Here is a 25,116-nt window from a genome sequence, read left to right on the forward strand (position 1 = left end):
CAACACACAATTACCTGCAGCAGACGGAAGTGCTGCTCCAGGATGCTATGGGATGTGGGATACAGCAGATGTAGGGGGGTAACTGGGAGATAAACAAATAGGATGTCTTATAAGAGATATCGGAATGGAAGTGGGGGAGGGGACTGAGGACAAGTCAGGTACAGGACGGAGACATTACATAGAGAGAAACTGGTGAGTGCATAAATACAGGGCTGTGAGAATATTAATGTAGAATAAAAACAATATATATTGGAGAATAAAACGTGCGTGGGGGGGGGGGGGGGTGAATGGTTGGTAATGATAATTTGGGGGGTGGATGGGTAGTAGTGATAATCTGGGGGGGATGGGTGGTAATGATAACTTGGGGAGGTGGATGGGTGGTAATAATAACTTGGGGAGGTGGATGGGTGGTAATGATAACTTGGGGGGTGGATGGGTTGTAATGATAATATGGGGGGTGGATGGGTAGTAGTGATATCTTGGGGGGTTGATGGGTGGTAATGATAACTTGGGGGGTGGATGGGTAGTAGTGATAACTTGAGGGGTGGATGGGCGGTAATGATAACTTGGGGGGTGGATGGGTAGTAGTGATAACTTGGGGGGTGGATGGGTAGTAGTGATAACTTGGGGGGTGGATGGGTAGTAGTGATAACTTGGGGGGTGGATGGGTAGTAGTGATAACTTGGGGGATGGATGGGTGGTAATGATAACTTGGGGGGGTGAATGGTTGGTAATGATAATTTGGGGGGTGGATGGGTAGTAGTGATAATCTGGGGGGGATGGGTGGTAATGATAATTTGGGGGGTGGATGGGTGATAGTGATATTTGGGAGGTGGATGGGTGGTAATGATAATTTGGGAGGTGGATGGGTGGTAATGATAATTTGGGGGGTGGATGGGTGGTAATGATAATCTGGGGGGTGGATGGGTGGTAATGATAATTCGGGGGTGGCTGGGTGGTAATGATAATTTGAGGGGTGGATTGGTAATGATTATTTGGGAGGTGGATGGGTGGTAATGATAACTTGGGGGGTGGATGGGTTGTAATGATAATCTGGGTGGTGGATGGGTGGTAATAATAATTCGGGGGCGGATGGGTGGTAATGATAACTTGGGTGGTGGATGGGTGGTAATGATAATTTGGGGGGTGGATTAGTAATGATAACTTGGGGGGTGGATGGGTGATAATGATAACTTGCGGGGTGGATGGGTTGTAATGATAATTTGGGAGTGGATGTGTGGTAACGATAATATGGGGGGTGGATGGGTAGTAGTGATAACTTGGGGGGGGTGGATGGGTAGTAATGATAACTTGGGTGGTGGATGGGTGGTAATGATAATTTGGAGGATGATGAGAGAACAGTATGGACAGCCTAGCAATCTGTTTATGTGGATATGCATGGTGCTGGGCGGCGGAAGTTCCTGCACAGCCCTATACCATGCATTCTTTATAAGCACACTGGAGGAATCCCCTCATTCAGTTACAGGGGCAGCAATAGAACTTTGAGAAACAGGATGATGGACATTTATTGGTGGGTGAATAGGAAGATGGTGACCTGCCCTTACCTTTTAACCTCACAAATCCCCGTACATCCCTTCTCCATCTCCCATTTCTCTCAATTCTTCCCATCCAGTGTTTCCGGACATATTTGTAGATTTGTCCCAATTAATTACCATTAACTTTCCATAATGGTGCAGGTTGGGTCAAACATTTGTATTCCATGTCCGATCCAAGCTCCGGGTATCTCAAAAATACTTGTTTTCCAGCAATATCTCTCGCTCCAGCTACAGGGCTAGTCTAAGTCCTGAGTAATAGTGATGACATGAGACATATGCATGCTGGAACAGGTCTATGTAACAACTGTAAAAAATTGTCCAGTAGACATTACGAACATCCTAATAAATGTATGTTATAGGAAGCAAAACTAAAAAAAAAAAAAACTTTTTTCATTTTTATTGTTTTGTCTATATTATTACCATGGGACATTAATTCAGTATATTTTTATTTTCTGTGTGTTCTTTTGAGAATTTATATGCCACATAGGCATTGGACGTATCCTGCATTGTCTTCTGTAGTAGAGCACAGTAGATTTGCTCCTGAATTCATCACCGCACGTATATTCACATCCGTTCCTTGTTGAATTCGGGGGCATGCGCAGACCCGAATTACGTGCGTTCTGAAACAAACACACATTGCGCTCAGTAGGCGTGCCTTGATGAATCAGGCCCCAAGTGTGCAAATATCAGTGTAGGAAGATTAGGTCGTGTATGTGGATTACTTTGGGCTTTATAGATAGATTACAGGGTCTGTGGCCTAAACCTAAGGTGCATTAAGACTAGAGATGTTCACTGACCCCCATGTTTTGGTTTTGGATCCATATATTTTTTCTAAAATCCCTATTTTTTTTGCTAAAATCTCATGATTTGGCTTTACATTATTATTAACCTCAATAACAATAGTTTACAGTAATTTCCAGTCAATTTTAGTAAAGTGACAAGAACACTGCTACCCCTCCTGTTTCTGTATGAGCAATGGCACTGGAGACTGGAGAGAGACAAGAACACTGCTACCCCTCCTGTTTCTGTGTGAGCAATGGCACTGAGCACTGGAGACTGGAGAGTGACAAGAACACTACTACCCCTCCTGTTTCTGTATGAGCAATGGCACTGAGCAATGGCACTGGAGAGAGACAAGAACACTGCTACCCCTCCTGTTTCTGTATGAGCAATGGCACAGAGCAATGGTAATGGATACTGAAGAGTGACAAGAACACTGCTACCCCTGTTTCTGTATGAGCAATGGCACTGAAGACTGGAGAGTGACAAGAACACTGCTACCCCTCCTGTTTCTGTATGAGCAATGGCACTGGAGAGTGACAAGAACACTGCTACCCGTTTCTGTGTGAGCAATGTCACTGGAGAATGGAGAGTGACAAGAATACTGCTACCCCTGTTTCTGTGTGAGCAATGACACTGGATCTCCTGGAGAGGGAGGTACTTATGGAATCCAAAACCCGCAAGACTTGACAACGCAGCAATGACGTTTTGCCTCGCTTCAGATCCAAGGACGCGCAAAAGTACAGAGCCGGCTCGTGAGCCTACTCGGATGCCCTAAGTTCGGGTGGGTTCGGTTTCCAGAAAACAGAGCCCGAGCATCTCTAATTAAGACCAATTATTCCAGGTGGTTCACTGACAACTTCAGAAGGGTTGTTTACAATTACTGGCAGATGTTTGAGCCCATGTTGGTAGTTTCTATACCTATATACAAACAATATTTATATATTTTATTTAAACATACTCTGAATATTATTTTAGGTTTAAAAAAATATCCATTCTTCTGTTAAGATCAATTAGGCTCTCATTTATATAACCTGTCCTGTCTGTCAATTTTTGCCTCCGGTGATGTCCCAGTTTTTTATATTGACCTATTCCTCAGACAGGTTCTACCCTTATTAATGAAGTTCTCATTATCTGTTATAATCTTTGGACAACTGCATGATGGATGTCAGTCTTTGGGGTATATTTACTAAACGGCGGGTCTGAAAAAGAGGAGATGATGACTAGAGCAACCAATCAGATTCTAGCTGTCATTTTGTAGAATGTACTAAATAAATGATAACTAGAATCTGATTGGTTGCTATAGGCAACATCTCCACTTTTTCAAACCCGCAGTTTAGTAAATATACCCCTTAGCATCAGTTTCTGTTTGTACATTGTACTACTTGTCTCAAAGAAAATGATCATTTATTTGTTTTTACTCTGTACTATGTACGGACAGTGAACTGTAATGTAAGTCTAAACAACGACGGTGTAGCACCTCCATTTTTCTGTAGGCTGAAAGCCGTGTTCCAAGCTACTTTACCAACATGCCCGATAATGACTGAAACAATTTTGTTCTGAAAGTTCTCTGGCATCATGGTCATTTTCAGACTTCACACGCTTCGGTGTCAGACCAATTGCCCAATCTCACAGTTTACATTCACTATGTCTTCCAATACGATTTCTTGGAGTAGAAAAATACACTGAATTATTCCATTCAGTTCCTTTAAATTCATGTTTCTTTTACATTTAGGGCTTCCTTTTAGCAACATATTTTAGCAAATATCCTTTTCGTCTATGTAGCATACTTGCCCACCCTGCCGGAATGTCCGGAAGACTCCCAAATTCCGGGTAGGTCTCCTGGATTCCAAGAAGGTAATTCTCCCGCATCCATATGGGAGCCTCCATAACGCCATTTGCCATGAATCGCATCATTTTGGCCCCGCCCCCTGCTGACAAATGCCGCTTTCCTGACATTGCGTCATGTGGGGGGGCCAAAATGATGCAATTTGCAGTGCCCCTTCCCTTACATTCTCTCTGAGAGGAGGTGTAAAAGGTTGGCAAGTATGTTATTCACAAGTATGGGATATACCGAGCGCGGGCTTGTTGCCAAGCAGCTGGTACCATATATAATGTGAAGTATGTTATATAGGCAGTTTACTTTTCCTTGATTTCCTCTATCATCATAATCATCATCAATACCATTTATTAATATAGCGCCACCAATTCCGCAGCGCTGTACAGAGAATATTTGTCACTCACATCAGTCCTTGGCCCATTGGAGCTTACAGTCTAAATTTACTAACACATAAACACACACATAGAAGAGGGACATCTATGCGTGTTCTTTGTATAGCCTCCACCACCGCAACCCAAAATAGCTGCACCCCGGGACATTATTATAGTAAGTGCAAGAAGGACGCAGACTGTCCCACATTTAGGACAATTGGACCCGTTAGAGAAAGTCTTAGGGGGTGTAGTACACTCATGTAAGATAGACAGTTGAATTTGGCGATATCTAGTACAGTGTCCAAGGTCAGTTTCCCGCTTAGTTTTAAGATTATTCAAATCATCTGAAAAAAAGAGAAGAGAGGATATTGGCATATAAAATAAATATTGTTTTCTTCGAACCCACTTGTTTGAAAAGTACTGTAATCAGAGCGGGGATAAATGTAACTGAAAGACCACCAAACTTGTTTGATATGGTGTGTCTCAACTGTAGGTAGGGGTAGAACCAGAGGCGGAACTAGCGATCTGGGGGCCCCGGTGCGGGGAGGAGGGAACCGGGACCCCCGACCCTCTGCATCTACCATGCAGCGGACCCCATTATCTCCAGGGGCCCCGATGCACTGCACCTGCCTCACCAATGGTATTTCCGCCTTTGGGTAGAACAAATGATTTGGGATAAAGAATTTCCTCTGCAGTTGATCAAAATATTTAAAGTAATTCATATTCAACTGACCAACTGAGTGTATCCCAAGATTATACAAGGTGTTATTCTTCTCTAGCTTGTGTAGCTCCTTAGAGTTAGAGTTACTCCAGACAGGCCAATCAGAGTCAATATTCGCACCCTCCAGTCCCAGCTGCATCATATACATAGTGCAGCACAGTGGCTCAGTGGTTAGCACTTCTGCCTCACAGCAATGGGGTCATAAGTTCAATTCTCAACCATGGCCTTATCTGTGTGGAGTTTGTATGTTCTCCCCGTGTTTGCATGGGTTTCTTCCAGGTGCTCCGGTTTTCTCCCACAATCCAAAAACATACTGGTAGGTTAATTGGCTGCTATTAAATTGCCCATAGTCTGTCTCTCTCTGTGTGTCTATATGTTAGGGAATTATAGACTGTAAGCTCCAATGGGGCAGGGACTGATGTGAGTGAGTTCTCTGTACTGCGCTGCGGAATCAGTGGCGCTATATAAATAAATGGTGATGATGATATCCCATATTAGTACTGCCTATCATAGAAGTGGTGCTGTATTCCTGGAGACTCTTGTACCCACAGAGTTTGGAGAGGAGAGCGAGAGGACTCTGTCCATGAAGCAAACCTAGTATATACTACTAACTTAATGTTTCCCTTAGGAGGTGCCCTGGGAAAAATGGTTCATGCTAGGGGAATCACCTAGTTAGTAAAATGTATATACAGTACTAGGTGTTAGTACAGCTCTAAGCTGTGTTAGCATGCCTAAAGTTCTGCGGCTTATTAAGACACACACATTTTTGTACACCAGATATTGCAGTATATTTTCTATGCACTTATGGTTATATAGTGTTGTCTTCTGTATACACTTGGGGGTAAAGTTATCAAGCTGCGGGTTTGAAAAAGTGGAGATGTTGCCTATAGCACCCAATCAGATTCTAGCTGTCATTTGGTAGAATGCACAGCTAGCATCTGATTGGTTGCTATAGGCAATACCTCCACTTTTTCAAACCCGCAGCTTGATAAATTTGACCTCACATACTAACATTAGATTTCAGTGCATAATTTCTACGCAACTCCATCAACCAATCAGCAATTAACTTGTATCTGACTTATGCAAATTAGACATTTAAATCAAGCGTTTGATTGGTTGCTGAGGTTTAGTGCAAATTGTGGCGGTAAGCAGCAATAGAAAATCTTTCATGTCGCCTGATGCTATTAAATATGCCCCTCAGTGTATCACTGCAGTGTGTGTTCTATGACCTGATTTATGAAAGAGCGAAAGTTCTAATCGACGGCAACTGGGTGGGTTACTGCCGGCGAGAATCTTTAATAGAATGTATTAATGAAGTAAATAGTATTTCCCAGTCTGGATCTCTTTAAAATGAATTGGGCCACTGCCCTGCTCTTCAGAAAGCATATATTATATTCAGGAGGAGGGAGAGCTGTTCATAGAATATAAAATATAAAATAAGCTTTTATTTATTTTTATTGGGGTATTTTTTTGCAATAGTAGTGGAACTGTAAGCTCAAACCAGGACTACAGTTCTGTGCCCGCATTGCCACAATAAATGTAATTTTAATAAATAGGCTCTGCAGCAGGGGCGGACCCAGACATTTGTTCTACCCCGGGCAATTTTAGGGGGGGCGATTTAGGCCCCGCCCCCTTTCTGTGTTCTAAGGCTGCCGGCAGCTGCACAGTATGTGCAGGTCCGTTCAGCAGTGAAAGTGTGCTGTCCCGCCGCTCTGATTGTGTTTAAAACACAATCAGAGCAGCGGGACAGCACACTTTCACTGCTGAACAGACCTGCACAGTGTGCAGCTGTCGGCAGCAAGGCCCTGGTAGGGGGGGCGATCGCCCTGATCGCCCCCCCCCCCCCTGGATCCGCCACTGCTCTGCAGTGTGAGCTGAAGTGCAGTATATGATTTATTGAGGAGTGGTGTATGGACCTATACCAGTGTTGGCTAACCTGTGACACTCCAGGTGTTGTGAGAACTACAAGTCCCAGCATGCTTTGCCAATATAGAGCAGCTTATTACTGGAAGGGTATGCTGGGACTTGTAGTTTCACAACACCTGGAGTGTTACAGGTTAGCCAACACTGACCTATACCATACATGCCTACTTTGTCAATTCATGTTCCGAGAGGTCCAGGGGCCGGTGGGCGTGTGGTGGCGGAGCTAGGAGAATCGTGTAAGTAAACCCCGCCCCCTAAGCTGCCATCACTATTTTGCCCTATACCAGTAGGGGGCGGGGTCCGATGACAAATGACGCAAATCACTAGGCTCCGCCATTTAACTTAGCAAACTGTCAGGGTTCCGGAAGGTTGCCCTGCTTTCCCGGGAGTGCGGGAGGAGTCCCAGAAATTTGAGAGTAGGCAACTATCACCTATACTCATACTTGCCAACCTTATGTTGGCCAGGTCCGGGAGATCCTGGAGGGTACGAGGGGTGTGTGGGTGGAGGGGGTGGGGCTTCGCAAATTGCATCATTTTGTCCCTGCCCCTGGTGACGTAATGCCTGTTTTGGGTCTTTTTACAGTGGTAAAAAGACCTCAAGCAAGCATTACATCACGGGGGGGCGGGGCCAAAATGATACAAATCACAAAGGCCCGCCCCCTCCGCACGTACATGCCGGCTCTAATTTTATTGAAGTGGGCAGATGCGGAGAATCGCCAGCTCTCCCGGGATTCCGGGAGACCTACCCGAAATTCGGACATACCGGGAGAGTTGGCATGTATGCCTATACTCCATCTTTGTAAGAACCCGCCATATCTCCTAGACAATGTTACTCTGGTTACTCTGCAAATCTGTTTGAATGGAGAAAACGGGGGTGGTGCCCAAACTCTCTTGGTTACTTGGTCTATATTAGATTATGTAAAATGTCCAATAAATAGAAAATCCCCCCTTGCCAAAAAAATTGTTTAACATGTATATTATCTTATGTGTTTCATTTATGTAGGGAAGCAAAAATACATTTAAGTTATGAGTTTTCTATGATTATACACATAAAATAGCATACTGTCTAACAATAAAGGAATATCCAGTAGGCAATTGTATCAAAATCATACATAAATAAAGCAAACAGACAAAAGCCAGGGGGCACATACTACATGTATGACCTCAAAGAGAAGGCTAGATGCAACAACCTTGCATATAGCCTGCTTATTATTTTATTATACCGTGGTTGACAAGGTTAAAAATACCCCGAAGACAAAGTGCGTAAATAGTACACAACTGGCTGAAGATAAAAGTTCAAAGTCCTACAAATAGTCAAAAGTCATGGCAGCCATCTAATTAGTTTTAAGCAATATCAAACATTTTGTAATGCAGGCAGTAAGTAAATGTAACAACTACAAGGCAAACACCATAATTCGTGCAGAAGTACATGAACCATACAAATGTTACTGAAAAAGTTTGGAGGTACGTGAGATCTGCTTGCCAACTCTCCCTGAATGTCAGGGAGACTCCCTGAAATAGGGGTGATCTCCCTCACTCCCTGAAGAGTCTGGCATTCTCCCTGATGCTGAGCCAGTACAAGACGTGGTTGGCTTCGCCACCTGTGGCATTATGACACAGTTCAGAAATTGTGTCCTATGTCCATGTATTGATGCCTATGGAGGTGGCCATTTCCATGGAGACCAAGATTTAATCTAAGACTGACAGGTAAGACAACATGACTTCTGTAATGGAGACAGAAATGTAAAAGACACTTCAGTCTGTAGAGGTTCATTAGCTGGTTTTCTTTAACGCACAGTTGCCTACTTGTTACGATTTTGATGCCTTAGTCAGTATTAGCACAGGCTTACCTAGGGCGCGGAGTCTAACGGCCTTCCGGTCTTCACCAAGAACCACCGCAAGGTAGTGTGGACTTTGCTGCCAAAGAACCGCAGGTCGCGGCCCCCAGATTAGCCTACTGACGTAAGGGAGAAGGTTCTAAGTGATGGCAGGCAGACAAGCAATAAGACAAAGCGGTGCAAGTACAGGCACTAACCGTTAATTCCAGGCGTTGTAGGTTTGGAACAGTAACCGGTAGATGCACGGAGCCAATGGGTGCGTGGCAGGATATGGGTCCAGAGACACGACCGGGTCGGTACACAGGTGATATCAGATATACGGTGCCAGAGGGAGATCCAGAGAATAGTTGGTAACACAGCCGAGTCGGTACACAGGAGGTATCAGGTATACGGTGCCAGAGGGAGATCCAGAGAATAGTTGGTAACACAGCCGGGTCGGTACACAGGAGATAGTCCAGTTCGTGGTGCCAGGGATAAGCCAAAGAATAGTCAGGTCACAGCCAGGTAGGTACACAGGAGTAGGAGGAATAGAGGGATACACAGGGAGCAGGTTCACAGGAGTCAGGAACACAGGAACTGTAGCCAGGAACAGGAAACACATTGCTCTGACACAGGCAGCGTGTCAGAGCAGAGAAGATATAGGAGGAAGAACCCGGAAGTGCGGCGGCGCCATCAGTAGAAGCGCTGCACGAATCAGATACCGCTGACAGCGCAGCGGAACGGGGATCAGGTAAGTTCTTAACACTACTCTAGCGGAATTTCTGGGAGACCTCCCGGGAGAGCAAGGTAACCTCCCGGTTCTCGCCCCCACCATAGATAAGTGGTGGGGGTGGGGCTTAATGACGCTAATATCGTGTCATCTTAGCCCTGCCCCCTGCTGTAATTGGCCAAAATTGTGACAATCATTTAGGAGACGGGGTCAAAATGATGTGATTCGTCAAGAGCAGCTCCCGCACGCCCACCTCCCCCGGGATCTTCCTGAAGCCAACAAAGAAAAGTTTGCAAGTATGGAATAGCCACAATACTCTGGTGTTGCCACAAGTCCGACCGTTTACCTACTTGGATAAAGCAGTTTGATATCACATATACACACACAGTAATGGTCGAAATTGTCCTTACACAAATTATGATGCCCAAGGACCATCTGATGTTCCCATTATTGGACATGCCTGCATATAGATGCCGTAGATGACTCAGACTCTACCGTGTGATCTTACTGCTTGGCTCGAGCACCAAACAGCCAGATCTTTCCAACGTGACCAAATTGCAAAGGGATCTTGTCTTTCGTGGTTAAGGCCACGTCCACAGTTTACCCCAGACATTGTACTATGTACTTATACAGTGCAGTTTCAAATGTGGGCCTTTGTTGTGCCCTAGTAGTACTAATACTTCCCAGGTTAAGATTGCAAAGGGAATCATTAAGTCTATTGTCTCCTTGGCCTCTACTGTCATATATAAGGGTTGCCTTGTGAGAAGAGAGCAGCGTTTCCTTGTGTGATGCAACTACGGTACTCAAAGACGGATTTAACAGGTAGCACATGCCCCAGGCCTACATCTTTCAGTCCCGTTCCGCCCCCCACCCCCCCCCCCCCCCCTCCTGTTCTAGTTGGCAGATGCCTACACCTCCTGTCATCCACTGGATTTTCATGCATGTCTGTCACTCTCACACAGCTCAGCTTCCTGGTGGCTGATCTCTCCCCCAGAACCAGCCACCAATCACTGCTCCAATGTTCAAAGAGCGAGGCATCATGCAGGATGAGCCTGCACTGCTGAGGAGTGAGCACATAGACCTGTAAAGTAGTGCAAGTACATCAGGGAAACATCATAAAAGAAAGAGTCTGAGTGAGAATTTTCTTGTCAGGCATTGCACAGTATAGGATATTTTTGCATTAATGTTATCTGGGGTGGATATTAATGTTATCTGGGGTGGATATTAATGTTATCTGGCATAAGTGTATTAATGTTATCTGGTGTGAGTGCATTAATGTTATCTAGGGTGCAGTGTGTCTTAAATTTTTATACATTGTGAATGTTCTGGACAGGTAATTAGCTTTGTTAGCAGCCTTAGTCAGTGGTTCAGTGTTTAGGTGCAAATTAAGGGTCTTCAGCCAGCAAACTGTTCAACATAAAATTGCTGTCACTCACCAGACTGTGAGTGCTTCTTCCCGTGTGTTTAGGAACCGTGGCCGTCCACCATCCTGAGGGTCTGCGCATGTGCAGCCCTTTCAAACCTTCAGTACCTGTTCCTTTTAGTTAATTGGCTGATCAGGCAACACTCCCTATTTAAAGCACCTGTTGTCTATACCTCATTGCCTGATCTTGGAGTCTCATTCCCCATGAGCCTCTGAAGGTGTTCCTGTGTTTCCTCGTGTATTCAGCTCAGCTGATTCCTGTGGTTTCCAGACCACTTCAACTCTCCTGTGTTTCATCGTGACTGTATTAGCTGGTTCCTATCCGCTGCCTCCGTGCACTACAGTTATCAACTCACTTCAACTCTCCTGTGTTTCATCGAGACTGCACCAGCTGATTCCTATCCGCTGCCTCCGTGCTCAACAGTTCCAGCTCATCTCAACTCTCCTGTGTTTCATCGTGACTGTATTAGCTGATTCCTATCCACTGCCTCCGTGCACTACAGTTATCAGCTCACTTCAACTCTCCTGTGTTTCATCGAGACTGCACCAGCTGATTCCTATCCGCTGCCTCCGTGCTCAACAGTTCCAGCTCATCTCAACTCTCCCGTGTTTCATCGTGACTGCACCTGCTGATTCCTATCCGCTACCTCCGTGTACCTGCAGTGTCCTGCTTGCCGCTACCCTTCAGTTCTACTCGTGTCTGCAGCCAGCTGATCCGCTCTCCGTGCTTCTACAGTGTTCCTGCCTGTGTCAACTCGCCTGTCTGCATTGGATCAACGCTCCGCTGCTGTCCTCTACTTGGATACCGCTTCTACTCTTCAGTGATCTCCCGGTGACCAGTCCTATATACTACGGCTTCCTGAGTATTGTTCCATCGTTGCTGGTCTACCTACCTGTGCGCTGCACCTACTTGGATACCACTTCCATTTCCCTGGGACTTCGCATCCTGCCGGCCTCCTGCCGCTCAGGTATCTCTGCACTCCCTTCTGACAGCCTGCTCTTCTGAACCACGGTATGCATACTTATCATTGACTGTGCTCGTGTATTGCATACCTTGCTGGACTGAGTTGTTCTTCTCTGAAGTTGCCTATCCACTGAGACTATTGCCATCATTTGACTGTGTTACCTTTTAGTCTGGATAGTTCCTGAGACTTTGTATATTTGTGCAGTGCTGCTCTGTTATTTCTACCTTGTGCATATCATCGTTGGATCAAGTTCAGTGTGCCCGTGTATACTCTGCATTACATTTATCTCCCCGTGCTCCTCCTCACATATATATTTCAGTGGTACAACTTGCTAGAGGCAGACCACTGATTCCTGTTTCAGTATCCTTCCATATAGCAGTGGTACAACTTGCTAACGCAGACCACTGACTTCCCGGATACCTTCTCCTGGATTCCGTTCCCTCACCTAGACAGCAGTACAACTTGCTATACGCAGACTGCTGACTTCCATCACCTCCTCGTGGCTTCTGGACATTCCTCCTCACTATAGCAGTGGTACAACTTGCTACCGCAGACCACTGACTACCCTCACGTTTCCTTTGTCCATTCAGTTCCTCGTGTACTACTACCTATATATTACCAGTGCTGCTAGTCATAGACTTTCCACGAGCATTCTCTACCATCTGCTGTCTCCTGTTCCGTGATCACCCCGCTACCAGAGTACCATATTATCTATACTGCCCTGGTAAGTCCATCACCTGGTGATCCCTGGGTAAAGACTCCTAGTGCCCGTGACAATTGCTTTAATTGTTGGAAACTCAGAAACTGAAAAACAAAAACTGCGGGTTTAAAAAAGTTGAGTATAGCAACCAATCAGATTCAAGCTGTTATTTTGTGGAATGTACTAAATAAATGACAGCTAGAATCTGATTGGTTGCTATAGGCAACATATCCACGTTTTGAAACCTGCAGTTTAGTAAATATACCCCCAGGACTCTTCCCGGCCTTTCTCAGGATACACCCTGGCCTCATTAGGTGTTCTGTTTCCTACCAATTGCAGATCTTTTCCTTCAGGTCTTCTGCCTACAATGGTCCACTCCACAACTCCTTGCCTGCTCCTTGCTTGTCTTTTCTGGGCCACACATAGTTACGTTCACCAAGTCCCGAGTATATATACATAAACACTCGCACACTATGGTACTATGGCTGCCTGATATGGTGAAGGATGAGTTGTGCATGTAAAAGCTGGCTGAGTGTCTGACATGCCTATCAACCAATCAGATTCTAGTTATTTATTTAGTACATTCTACAAAATGATAGCTAGAATCTGATTGGTTGCTATAGGCAACATCTCCACTTTTCAATCCCACCAGAAACTCGCAGCATGATAAATTGATCCTCAGCTGTCCAAAAGATTTGATTGGTGGATTGGAGCACAGGCAGTCAGCAGTAAGTAGTTGTAACAGACCCCTCTCTTCATAGCTGCTTCATAATTTACACATAGAGACTCAGGCAAATTTTAAGACGCTTGTTGTTACACAGGATAGGGTCTCACCTAAAGGAGATGCCTTGATATTGGCAGATGAGCTTACTCCAATATAGTTATATTGTGCACAAAATCTTCTGCTTATCTATATTCTAACACATGGGAGGACGTTCAATTAGCCGCAATGTTTTTTACCATTACTTCGGTAGATTCTCTGCTAATTTTTCCTCACACCTCTATGGGGCGCGAGGAAAAATCAGCTGAGAGTTCTTCTACAAATCCTGCGGCCGCAGTGTTCTAAGGAACATCTGGCCTGATTCAATAAGGAAAGTTAAGTAAAAAATTGAGTAAGTTTTCTTACTCAAGTTTGATTTATAAAACCATGCTGCAATGCAAGGGGTGCAAATGAGTTTATTATTTTGCACAAAAAGAAAATACTGACTGTTTTTTCATGTAGCGCACAACTGCTTCATAGCTTATTTGTACACTGAAATGTAAAGTTGATCTAGGACATGCCCTACCCCAAATAGAAATCTGCCATCACATTTTAAATTTACCTCCCCCTCCAATGCAACATGGTTTTGCCTTACTTACTTTTTCTTAACTTTTCTTAATGAATCAGGCACATCAAGGCTAATTGAACCTCCCCCACTGTGATTTATATATTGTTTGCTTTAAAATGCTGTACTATCTCTCGTTTCCACATGCACAATGTATTTACCTGTTCTGGCAGCAATTTCTCAAATTATTTTATTCACTTGCACACATATTTCATTCATTTAAAAGCGTGCACCTTGTTTTCACTAATATAGATCTTAAGGGGGAATTCAATTGGCCGTGTTACTGTAAAAGTAACGCGGCCTGCGCACTATTACCGTTAGTACAGTAATAGTGCGCTTAAATACCGTTATTGCGGTAATTTCAACTCCGGCTTTTTGCTCACAGCTCCCTGAGCTGTGAGCATGGCTGACAGGGTGTGCACTATGCGTGGCTGCAGAGTTACTTTACAAAAAACAAAGTCACCTGCACCATGCCCAGGGAGTCTATATGCTGTACCTATAGCAGTCTGAAGCTAGAGGGGATAAAATGCTGGGAGATGTTCCACAGATGAGTTTGGTTACTATGAAGGTGAGTCTGCATAGTAACTATGGTGTCTGTCTGTCAGCAGTGACAGGAATGAAGAGAGCTGAGGGAGGCAGAAGGGAGCTGAGGGAGGCAGAAGGGAGCCAAGGGAGACAGAAGGGAGCTGAGGGAGGCAGAAGGGAGCTGAGGGAGGCAGAGGAGAGCTAAGGGAGGCAGAGGAGAGCTGAGGGAGGCAGAAGGGAGCTGAGGGAGGCAGAAGGGAGCAAAGGGAGGCAGAAGGGATCTGAGGGAGACAGAAGGGAGCCGAGGGAGGCAGAAGGGAGCTGAGGGAGGCAGAGGAGAGCTGAGGGAGGCAGAGGAGAGCTGAGGGAGGCAGAAGGTTGCTGAGGGAGGCAGAGGAGAGCTGAGGGAGGCAGAAGGGAGCTGAGGGAGTTAGGGGTGGGGAAGGTAAGTTCATATTTTTTACATAGCTGCCCTTAATGGTAATTTATGAAGTCTGGGTAAATAACCCCTTTAATTCAGCCCTGATTTATGGCTTTTTTTTTTTTTAAGTAGAAATCATGGGCGCAGAACATTGTGTCTTGGGTGAAATACCTCATATTGGAAGACAAGTCTACAACAGACTTCTTCAAACCTATATAAAATCACACCCAAAGAGTCATTAAGGCATGCGTACTGAACGCAGCATGTGTTTGTATTAAACTGTAGGCAACTCGGCTCTGCGTACTCCGAAGTCAACAAGGAGCGGATCTCAAGATACGTGTGACGACTACGGATGTAGGTTTACTTTGCTCTACTAGAACAGACACTGCATACGTACAATGCCTATGTGGATTATAAAATCTCAAAAGAACACATAGAATATATATATATATACATATTAAATTAATGTTACACATCAATATTACAGTCATTTATGATTCAACATTTTTTTAAAAAAAACATTTATTAGGGTGTACTTAATCTCTACTGTACATAAGACATTTTTACAGTTGCCCCTGATTGCAAACACATGTTATAGCATGCATACAGTACTGACATAATTAGGACTAGACCTCTAGCTGGAGCAAGAGATACGGCACAAAATTGACAGATACATTCCTTAATGACTAAATATGAACCAAGGACTAGCATACACGACTTCCGAAACCTAGTTCATAGAGACTTGTTTTTAGGACCGGAATAAGGGACAAGCTCCAAATGGGAACAGAGAACCAAGATTTTGGTCTGTTTCACAGTCTTGGACCTATAAGATTACGAACCAGTTGTGTATCTGGTCATTGGGGATGTGTTTTGTCAATGTTACTGCTGTATATTTAAGCAGCGATTTAATTAAGCTGAATGTCGTGGATGTGGTCTTGTTTTCTCCCTATGCATCCTTGATTATATCTGGTCTAAAGTACATCATGTATAGATGGATTAATGAGAGTCTAGTCAGACACACAATACCGGCTGGCACTGCTGCTGATATAGAAGAGAGTGAGGGAAGCAGAATCACCCAGCGAGAGAAGGGTCAGCTCTAGCAGGAGGCTGCGCTGCCATCAGATAAAGATGAATGGTTTATACTGCTGCACAGCATAACGTAAGCCCAGAAGGTGCAATGCGGCCTGATACTGCCCTGCTAGATTACCCAGAATTTCGTGCCAGGTCCACTCCCTTGTCACTGCCTATTGCCAAGTATTTAAACAATCTACTGAAGATCTACTGCAAAGCATTGTGGGAGTCTGGTCAACCTATTTTCAACATCTTCCCTCTTCCCCCTGCTTGCACATTTACTTTGCGGTAGAAGGGCTGGGGGCTTTGGTGCCTCCAAAAAAGCATACTGTAGGTTGGGAAGGTCACTCCTGCGTCTGCTTGTGCGTTGGCAAACTACTCCAGTAATGCATTTGTGCTAATTGCTTCGGGACAAAGCTATTCATTGACGTCCATAAATACACACAAGTTCATAAATGCAGTTTTATCTTGGAATCGTTCCCTGCTGTGCTACAGATTCCTGCCAGCTCCATTGCTATCTTGCAGGTCTGCAGTAAGGTTACATCTGATATAACTGCGCAAATAAGCCATAAAGTAGACCATTGCCCGAAAAGCCCAAACTACGGTTAGTGATATAGTCAGAGCGTTTATCTTATCTTTATATAAGGCAACCACACCCATATACAATCATGTATCACTAATACAGTGATGTTAGCCAAATCCATTTCCTCTGGGAGATATTTGTCTGCTCTCAAATTTAGTACTTAGTTTCAACCTGGTATAAATTGTTTTTATTTTTATATATAAAATAGGCTTTTTACATTAATCAAAGTCAATTCAGTCAGAAAGTTGGTGCTATGTTTGGGGGAGACAAATATCTTGCAGTTTATATCATACTTGTAATCTCTCCCTGAATGTCAGGGAGACTCCCTGAGATAGGGGTGATCTCCCTCACTCCCTGAATAGTCTGGCATTCTCCCTGATGCTGAGCCAGTACAAGACGTTGTTGGCTTCGCCATCTGTGGCATGATGACACAGTTCAGAAATTGTGTCCTATGTCCATGTATTGATTGCTATGGAGGTGGCCATTTTCATGGAGACCAAGATTTAATCAAAGACTGACAGGTAAGACAACATGACTTCAGTAATGGAGACGGAAATGTAAAAGACACTTCAGTCTCTAGAGATTCATTAGCTGCTTTTTCTTTAACGCCAAGTTGCCTACTCTCCCGGAATGTCCGAGAGACTCCTGCATATCTGGGAGACCTCCCGGACTACCAGGGCAACCTCAAGGTTCTCGCCCTCGCAAAAGATAAGTGGGGGGGTGTGGGCATCATCTTAGCCCCGTCCCTGCTGTAATTGGCAAAAATTGTGACAATCGTTCTGGGGAAGGGGCCAAAATGATGCGATTCGTCAAGCCCCGCCCCCACACACCCACCTCCCCAGGATCTCCCTGAAGCCAATGAGGAAAAGTTGACAACTGTGGTTTAAATAGGTCACTGCTAATAACATTTCAGTGTTATCCATTTTTTCTAACCCTCATACCTTGATACCTTCCTACACGCATGTCTACAGGGTCTTGAGAGGGCTTCATGATAGAGTGTTCTTAGGAGTAAAGACAAGTTAACAAGTACTGAATGCATTGCAGCAGTGGTGTAGTGCCAGCATGACAACCTAGCGACCCCCCTACAGGCTGGAGGTACACATGACGGAACCAACACAGTCACATGACTTACATATTGTACTGCAGACCCTTGGCTAAATTAGGGAAGCACAAATGGGCCCGTGTGGTAAGAATCACTCAGCAGTCTGCAGGTCTTCTCTTGGAACTTCCTAGTGACGTGCAAACTTATTATTTGTTTCACTTGTGGAGGTTCTGTGTTGAAAACACAAACACCGCTATTGGGACACTGTTCAATGGGTCCGTCCCTGAATAGGTAAGGAGGTTCTTGGGTTCTGTGCAATGTGGATATGCGACAGGAAATAAGGACTTGTTGGAGGCAACTATATTGTATGGGACAAGGGCACTGCTGGTAATATTGAGCCTGAATCATTAAGGAGAGCAAAGCAAAAAAAAAATGAGTAAGTTTTCTCCTGGACAAACCATGTTATAATGCAAGGGGTGCAAATTAGTTTATTATTTCACCCATGAGGAAAATACTGGCGGTTTTTCATGTAGCTCTATTTGATAGCTTTATTTTTAGACAGAAATTTGAAGTTTATCTAGGAGATGCCCTACCCCAGCTATAAGTTTGTCTCCACATTTTAAATTTACTTCCCCCTCCAATGCAACATGGTTTTGCCAACGTGCAAATTTACTCCTTTTTTTTTACTTTACTTAATGATTTAGGCCCATTGTGTTTATGTCCTGGGATTAGAGCAGTGGACTGCAGGGATTTTCTATTGTCCTCTATGATAGATGTTGAGAGAGTAAATTCAGACGCAACTATGTGCATTAGATCTGCTAAAAGAGGCAGCTGCAAGAGCAGATGAATATGCTTATGGTACGGTTACGGTTTTCCAGCAACGGCAAGTAGCTTCAGTCGATAATAAGCCGAGTAGTAAGATTGGTAAAGAGGCATTCCAAAGACTAGAGCAATGCCGAAGATATCACAATTATAAGACTGCTTTATGTAATGGTGTTTTCAAGGGACTTTGATCTCGCCTTCAGTTGATTAAAAAAAAATGAATGAAAGTTGAAACCATCAAAATGCTAACTTGTATGTACAAGATCAAATTCAATGTCTAGGGACACGTAGAGAGTGCTGAAGATGCAACACCAGACCCAGATGAGAAGCCATGCTAGACCGGCAGATCCTCCAATATCTCAGAACTGTGAAACGTCCTAGGATTGGCCGTTTACCGCAGGCGGTTTATCAAGGATTATTCAACAATGGCCTCTCCCCTACATCACGATATCCAGTACAGTGAGAAAAGGAGATGCCAAAAAGGAAAATACCATGGGAATGGGGGAAAAATCCAACAACAAGCAAGCTGCAGTAACATCTCTTATCGTGGCTTATGCCAGTTATCAAAAGCCAAATAAAGTTTATGCCATGGAAGTTTCAGTGGCCTCGGTGCTGTATTGGCACAGCAGCAAGGAGGAATGGAGAACATTATCTCTAGCAGAAGTCTACAACCGCTGGAATTGTGATAATTCTAGCTCCTTTGGGGGTGCACGCAGGGGGGGGGGGGTTTCCTAGTCTCTGTAAACCCCTGCTCTGCCTGGTGTGCATTATGTTTTTATTAACTTTCTTTTTCCACGCCCCCCCCATGGGAGGGGGGTGCCACGAGCGGGAGAGGGGTGGTGAGGTATGTCCCACTTCACACTGCTCTACTCATGAAGGGGGAGCTGCATGCACGTAACAGTAGTGCACGCAGCATTGCTCGTGTATTTAAAGGGGAATTGGAAGAGTTGGAGAGCTACCTAGCACCATCTAAAATTATAGCCACGCCCCCATGCATGCTGGTCACTCCTACTGGTGGTGTGCTGTGGAAACCCCCCTCCTCAAATCCTGTGTTTACCCCTGTCCTTCAAGCTGGAACTTTTGGCCCTCATTTGCAAAACCGAAAACCAATTGGACAATTTAGAGACAACCACATTTAAACAAAGGTAGATGCCACAGATCACAATATTATCAGGCAAATGCAGATGCTTTGTGTAGGATTATTGTTAGCTTTCCTAGAGGAAGTGAAGATGAAAAACTGTATTTCTTTGGTTTGCATTGGAATAGAAAACAAAAAGCAGGAAAAATTACTAAGTCGTAGCTTATTCCACACAGGTCAATGTGCGTTTGTTTTAAAAAGTGCATAAATCGGGTACATTCAGCACGGAACGGATGGGAAGAGAAGTGTGGTGATGAATACAGGTGTAGATCTGCTCTGCTCTACTAGACCAGACACTGCAGGATACGTCCAATACATATGGGGAATAGAAAATCACAAAAGAACACACAGAAAAAAAAACTATTCAACTAACTACCTGTTAATAATATAGGCATTAATGATAAATCATTAAAAAATAAAAATAGGTTTTTTTTGTTTTTTTCCCAAAATGTATTTATTAGTATGTTATGAATGTCTTCTGTACATTAAATCCATTTTTACAGTTACTCCTGTTTCCAAACATGTCCTAGCATGCATACACAGCCGTAATCACTAGTAATCGGCACTTAGACTAGACCTGTAGCTGGAGCAAGAACTACAGCTAAAAAACAAGTACCTTAGAGATGCCCAGGGCTTGAATCAGATGTCTCTGCATGCGCTCAAGATTGGCACGCACTTACTGTACATTTATTACGGGCAAACGTCCCTTCCCCGCCCTGATCCCTCTCTGGAATTGTAAGTTGTAGTAAGTATCCTTTGCGCTTGAAGCTGAATTAACCGTGGCATAGGCAAATGGAGGGGGGGTTACTAGTGCCCGGAAGCCCCCCTCCAAGCCTGGAGCACTGTATAATTGAGGTGGCTGGACCCACACGGCTCTGCTTAAAAAGAGAGCTGCGTGCACCTAACAGTAGTGCACGCAGCATTGCCCATGTATATTACAGGCATAGGAAGTGTTGGAGAGCAGCCAAGCACTGTCTAATATTATAGCCACGTCCCCATGCATGCTGCTCACACCCACTGATGGAGTGGTTGTGGAAACCCCCCTCTACAAATCCTGCGTTTTCCCCTGCGTGGCTGCGCTCTGTGGCGTATGGTCCATTTCTGGGCATGCGCAGAGTGATTTTGCGTATTGTTCGCACAAAATCGCCGTTTACGTCCCTCGAAGAATCAGGCCCAGAAATCCTTAAATTGGGTGGACAGAATTATTGGCACCTTTTACAAGTCGTTCGAAATAATTAGATTGCAAGCAGGAGATTCTCCTTCATTTTAGAACAAACCTCACTTGTGCAATATAATAATGATTCATTAAAAGAATAGAGATAAAGAATTCTTATCCTGTTTTATGTCTCTGCGTATACTGCAATGAGCGTGGAGACAAGAAAGCCAGAGAATTGTCTGAGGAGGTCAGACAGAAAACAAAGCCAAATCTTAAGACTATAACTCAATCTCCAGAGTACATAATGTTATTAGGAAGTATAAGGCCCAAGGCGTTGTAGCCAACCTCCTTCGAAAGAGAAAACTTGATCAAAGATTGCAGTGCAGGATTGTTTGAATGGGGTTGGGTACGCTTTACCGATGTCCACTACTCCGAAATGGAGAATGCCTACAAAGAAAATCCGAAATTATGAAAAACCGATTGGAAAAGAAACAGACTTACCTTCAACCCAACGCTGGAGATCTCCGATGGGAGGACCATGCTGACAGCAAGTGATTCCGATTGAAGAAGTGTTTGGCACTGCAGGCTGACGTCATTACAACGTCTGTCAATAGATATTTAAAGAGACAATGTCGGGTAAAGTGTTTAAACACTTAACCTTAGGGGTCCCCACATTGCCGCTTTAAATTTCTATTGACAGACGTCACGATGACGTCAGCCTGCAGTGCCGAACACTTCTCCAATCGGAATCACTTGCTGTCAGCATGGTGCTCCCATCGGAGATCTCCAGCGTCGGGTTGAAGGTAAGTCTGTTTATTTTCCAATTGAATTGTCATAATTTAGGATTTTCCATGTCAGAATAGTGGTAATCATAAAAATGATTACCACCGGTTTCAATGATGGAAAAAGCACCTTACTCAACTGCCAACAGATTCACACTGACCTTCAGAGAAAAGGTACAACTGTTTCAACTTGGACCAAACATCATTTCCAATGAAGATATTAGATGGTTGGAAGCCTAGGAGGGCCTATTGCTGAGAGAGAGACATAAGAAAACTTGACTGGAGTTCGTCAAAACTAGAGATGTGCACCGGCGACTTTTGGTGTCTCGTGTTTTGTGTTTTGGATTCGGATTTCCGCAATGTTTTGGGTTCGGATTTAAGATTTTGGATTCGGATTTTTTTTGAAAAAAGCATAAAAAGTTAAAAAATCAAGTTTTTGGGCTTATTTTCACTCCTACGCTATTATTAACCTCAATAACATTCAATAACAAGCATTTCCACGAATTTACCTAGTATTCTGAACACCTCACAATATAGTTATTAGTCCAAAACGTTGCAACGAGGTATCTTTCTGGACTGCGTAGAAGGTCACCACAATATAAATTAAAAACCCTGAACTTGTATGATTCGCACCAATAATGTACCTGGACTGCGTAGAGGAGTGGGTCACCACAATATATATAATAAGAAAACCATCAACTGGTATGAATCGCACCGAATAATGTACCTGGACTGCGTAGAGGAGTGGGTCACCACAATATAAATTAAAAACCCTGAACTTGTATGATTCGCACCAATAATGTACCTGGACTGCGTAGAGGAGTGGGTCACCACAATATAAATTAAAAACCCTGAACTTGTATGATTCGCACCAATAATGTACCTGGACTGCGTAGAGGAGTGAGTCACCACAATATATATAATAAGAAAACCATCAACTGGTATGAATCGCACCGAATAATGTACCTGGACTGCGTAGAGGAGTGGGTCACCACAATATAAATTAAAAACTCTGAACTTGTATGATTTGCACCAATAATGTACCTGGACTGCGTAGAGGAGTGGGTCACCACAATATACATAATAAGAAAACCATCAACTGGTATGAATCGCACCGAATAATGTACCTGGACTGCGTAGAGGAGTGGGTCACCACAATATAAATTAAAAACCCTGAATTTGTATGATTCGCACCAATAATGTACCTGGACTGCGTAGAGGAGTGGGTCACCACAATATATATAATAAGAAAACCATCAACTGGTATGAATCGCACCGAATAATGTACCTGGACTGCGTAGAGGAGTGGGTCACCACAATATAAATTAAAAACCCTGAACTTGTATGATTCGCACCAATAATGTACCTGGACTGCGTAGAGGAGTGGGTCACCACAATATATATAATAAGAAAACCATCAACTGGTATGAATCGCACCGAATAATGTACCTGGACTGCGTAGAGGAGTAGGTCACCACAATATAAATTAAAAACCCTGAACTTGTATGATTCACACCAATAATGTACCTGGACTGCGTAGAGGAGTGGTCACCACAATATAATTAAAAAACCCTCCACGGGTCTGAATTCCCAAAAAAAAGGTTCTGGACTGCGTAGTGGGGTGGCCCCGGTACACAATTTTTTACCGTGGCCACAATATTATTAAAAAACCCTCCACGGGTCTGAATTCCACCCAAAAAGTTTATGGACTGCGTAGTGTAGTGTTCCCCACAATATTATTTAAAAATTTTGCAGCAACAGTCAACGTTGTTTAATATCTGATACACCTCTATCTGGACTGCATAGTGGAGTGGCCCCGGTACCCAATTTGGTACCGGGGCCACAATACCTCCTCAAACCATGGTACAGACCATTCATCATTGAGATCCCATCAAGTATGTTAAAGACAGACAGGGTCGAAGTGTTATTGGTTGACTTTGTAAACCAAAAAACTGTCCCTGTTGCACATAGTCGTGCAACGAAGACTGACTTTTTCATTTAAAGGCACCATCTTTCAAGTGTAGTGTTTGTAAGTCATATTATACTTTTGTTAAAATTTGTTTAATTTGTTCCTCTTTATGGTAACTACTAATAGAATTAAAGTATTAAATAGAAGCGGCAGTTCCTCTTTATGGGAATTAGTAATAGAATTAAAGTATTAAATAGAATTAAAGTATTAAATAGAGTGGTATAGAGTGGTAGTGTGGTATAGAGTGGTCCCCACAATATAATAGTAAAACCCTCAACTGGTCAGAATTCCACCAAACAAGTATCTGGACTGCGTATTGGGGTGGCCCCGGTACCCAATTTGATACCGGGGCCACAATAAAATAAATACACCCTCAACTGGTCAGAATTCCACCAAACAAGTATCTGGACTGCGTATTGGGGTGGCCCCGGTACCCAATTTGATACCGGGGCCACAATACCTCCTCCAAGTTCCAAGTGTAGTGTTTATAACATCTTAACACTACAATAATTCTAGCACGTCAAAACCTCTTGTTTTAAATAATGACAGGGCATTTAACTTTTGATTTAATTTATTGAATTTGTTGGCATTTTCTTTTACTTTTTGAACATGGCAAACGACTGTTGAATGGTCACATAATGCCCAAAAAATAGTTGCAAGATGGAATTGTCCTTGGGCCCTCCCACCCACTTTTATGTTGTTGAAATAGGACATGCACACTTTAACAAACCAATCATTTCAGCGACAGGGCCTACCAAACAACTGTGGCTTAAATGATTGGTTTGTTTGGGCCCCCACACCAATAAAACAATTCATCTCTCCCTGTACAAACTAAACAGGCTCTACTGAGGAAAGATGTCGTCCTCATCCTCAACCTCTGATTCCTCTCCCCCTACAGTGTGTACTTCCTCCTCCTCACACATTATCAATTCGTCCCCGCTGGACTCCACAACCACAGGTCCCTCTGTACTGTCTGGAGGGCAGTGCTGTACTTCATTGAGGAATTGATTATTCATTTTTATAAACATCATTTTTTAAACGTTGTGAGGAAGCAACCTCCTTCGCCGCTCACTGACCAGGTTCCCCGTTGCACTAAAAACTCTTTCCGAGTACACACTGGAGGGGGGACAACTCAGTTAAAAAATAGAGCCAGTTTGTACATGGGCTTCCAAACTGCCTTTTGGAGTCCTACCACGTCACTACCTCTAGTTAATTTAGATTGCAAGGCTTGTAAATATAAATACTTTGAAGATAAAAAAAGCAGGCTGCACAGACTGTGGAGCTAAAAAAGTGAAATTAAATGGACCACGTTACTATAGTGGCTATCTATGCCCCCCCCCCCCCCCCCCCCGCCCTACACTTGTAGTTGAATATAAATAAAGCAGCCTGCATAGACTGTAGAACTAGAAGTTCAAATATACAAAGAAATGGACAAAGGCAGTTTGGTATCTGTCTG

The sequence above is a fragment of the Mixophyes fleayi genome, chromosome 12, assembly GCF_038048845.1.
Source record: "Mixophyes fleayi isolate aMixFle1 chromosome 12, aMixFle1.hap1, whole genome shotgun sequence".
In the NCBI taxonomy this organism is placed as follows: Eukaryota; Metazoa; Chordata; class Amphibia; order Anura; family Limnodynastidae; genus Mixophyes; species Mixophyes fleayi.